Below are 3348 nucleotides of genomic sequence, written 5' to 3'. Positions count from 1 at the left end.
GTTTAACTGAAGCCTCTTAATATTTGACTTTGTATGTTATTCTGAGACATAGGACTTCATTGAGGTACAAATTTCATCCCCTGTGAGATTGTCACTTACCAGGACCTACATCTTGATGACCTATTATCTCTGTTATTAAATGTTTGAGTCCCTCACCTTAGTTTTCTCCTGGGCTGTTTATCACCAGGCTGTCACCAGAAAGTCACTGCCAGCCACAGAGGGAAACCTGGGGTCTGTGCTAACATACATTTAGAACCCTTTCCCAAATCTTTCTCTGTCTCTCTTTTTTTTTTTTTAATGTTTATTCATTTTTGAGAGGCAGACAGAGACAGAGTGTGAGTGGGGGAGGGTCAGAGAGAGAGGGAGACACAGAATCCGAAGCAGGCTCCAGGCCCTGAACTGTCAGCACAGACCCCAACACGGGGTTCAAACTCACGGACGGTGAGATCATGACCTGAGCTGAAGTCGGACACTTCACCAACTGAGCCACACAGGTGCCCCCAAATCTTTCTCATGCTAGTACTATCACGTTTCTACCTTCTGCATTAAACTTGGGTTGTTACCAAGCTGTTCTTTTGATGGGAGGATTTTGCTGTATCATATATGAGATTGACAAGACGATGCTGGATAAGTATGCTGTTGATGATTTGTCTGCTGGACCAACTTGCTGCAGAGATGAATGATCCTATAGGGTGGCTGGAGCATCAAGGACAAACAGAAGGAGTCATTCCCCATCTATGGGGGGGTTACCTGCATCTACCCTCGGCACTCCCCTCTGTGATTAAGCTGGGAACCTCACCACTTGATGGCTCTGATTTCTATGTTTGCCCAATGTGCTTGGCTAAAAAGTTACCCTAACCAAGGAACCGCTTGGATGAAAAAAACTCCTTGTACCCTAGTTGGCAGATTGTAGCTATTCCTTTGGAAAGTCAATAGGCTTGGGGCACCTGGGTGGCTCAGTCGGTTGAGCGTCTGACTTCGGCTCAGGTCGTGATCTCGCGGTCCGTGGGTTCGAGCCCCACGTCGGGCTCTGTGCTGACAGCTCGGAGCCTGGAGCCTGTTTCGGATTCTGTGTCTCCCTCTCTCTCTGACCCTCCCCTGTTCATGCTCTCTCTGTCTCAAAAATAAATAAATGTTAAAAAAAATAGAAAAAAATAAAAAAAATAATAAAAGAAAGTCAATAGCCTTACCCCTTCCTTCTCCCCCTCAGACCCATACCTTCCTTGTTTTTTCAGCTATTTGGGGCATTTAAGAATAAATCCAATCCTGACTTGCAGCAGTGACATTGATACCATCTTCCTTCCCCCCATGGCACAGGAACTCAGCACAATTGACTGTTTGGATATTTCTGGGCTAAAATCCTTCTACTCAGATCTGATGTGCATACTGGTTCCCCAGCGTGTCTGCACTCATACCCACCAATTAGTAGGGCGGGATGCCCACTTAAACAAGGTGTGGAGCCAATTTCAACAAGGCAACATGCCAGTCCAGTCCTGGCTCAGACGGGAACTGAAGCAAGTGACACCGCGTGTCCACGAAGATCCTTCCTGGTGGACAGTGCTGCCAAAGTAGGACCTCGTGTTTCACTCCAGGGAACTGTGGCCGTGGCAATCTTGAATCACCACGTGTTTTCACTCTGTGCTTTTTCTTGTTAGAAAAGAAAGTAGCATTATGGGATTCTGTGAATTTAGGATTCTTCTTTTAAATTGAAAATTTCTCCTGTACAAGCAGAAGACATAAATGTGGGTGTTATACAGCAGGGAAGGGCATAAATAAGTGTGGGGCCATCCTTCCTCCCTGACACTGAGAACTGCCCGACAGTCAGATGAAGCGTGATCACAGGAAGACAGCAGAGCCCTTGTTGCAGGCTGATGTGAGGACCTAGAAAAGGCAGCTCTGATGGTTGTAGAGAAGAGAGAAACCGTATAGAAAAATGCTATAGAGTTGTCCTTTCCCAAGTGGTCCCTCCTCCAGCTCATGGATGACGACTTCAAATGAATCAAGGAGGCTGAAGGAATAGAAGGAACAGGTAGCCTATCAGGGTGGGAGGAGGGGGGTAACCCCTCAGTAGTCTAAATGATATTGAAATAAAAAGGAGCTGCGAAGCTTTGCTCTGACCCCTCTCTGCAAAAGACATTTTAAAAAGCCAGTCCATCGAAGAACTGTCCTCAAGACGGAATGAACTTTCCAATAGTGAGGCAAATTCAGGTGAGTGTCCTGGAGTCATCTGGGCACAGAAAAACAAAGGTGATAATGTCAATAGTATTTTCTCCTTTAATAGGTAGGTTTCATATTATATATATATATATATATATATAATGAAAATATATATATTATATATATGAAAATATATATTATATTTTTTATATTATATGTAATATATATGTTATATATATACTATATATGTTATATATACTATATATGCTATATATAGTGTGTATATACACTATATATGACATATATAGTATATATATATACACACTATATATGTTATATATACTATCTATACTATATATATAGTATATATAACATATATAGTGTGTATATATATATACTATATACAACATATATAGTATATATATATACACACTATATATGTATATATATATAACATATATAGTATATATATACATATATATAACATATATAGTATATATATATACACTATATATAACATATATATACTATATATATACTATATATATTATATATAACTATATATATATAACTATATATAACATATATAGTATATATAACATATATAGTATATATAACATATATAGTATATATATATAACTATATATAACATATATATAGTATATATACACACTACATATACATCTATACATAGATGTATACATATATACAGATGTACATATATGTACATATATGTACACTATATATATAACTATATATAGCATATATATAACATATATATATGCTATATATAACTATATATATACTATATATAGTATATATATATACTATATATAACACTATATATAACATATATAGTGTATATATATACTATATATAACATATATATAGTATATATACACACTACATATACATCTATACATAGATGTATGCATATATACAGATGTACATATATGTACATATATGTACATATATGTAGATGTACATGTATACATCTATATATAGATAGTATATATATCACCATGTATGTTTTCACTCTGTGCTTTGCACATATATATGCTATATATATGTTATATATAGTATATATATACTATATATGTTATATATAGTATATATATGCTATATATACTATATATACTATATATATACTATATATGCTATATATAGTATATATATATATACTATATATAT

At 36.1% G+C, this 3348-nt stretch overlaps 1 non-coding gene across 1 annotated transcript; it reads left to right on the top strand.

Moving 5' to 3' along the window:
- Positions 1–945: 945 nt before the first annotated feature.
- On the top strand, positions 946–1030 carry TRNAR-UCG. Its single transcript has one exon. It is a non-coding gene; the product is annotated as a tRNA-Arg (tRNA).
- The last annotated feature ends 2318 nt before the right edge of the window (positions 1031–3348 follow it).

The sequence above is a fragment of the Felis catus genome, chromosome B1 (assembly GCF_018350175.1).
Source record: "Felis catus isolate Fca126 chromosome B1, F.catus_Fca126_mat1.0, whole genome shotgun sequence".
In the NCBI taxonomy this organism is placed as follows: domain Eukaryota; kingdom Metazoa; phylum Chordata; class Mammalia; order Carnivora; family Felidae; genus Felis; species Felis catus.
The sequence above is the reverse complement of the archived record's forward strand: the minus strand, read 5'-3'. Positions and strand labels throughout refer to the sequence as shown.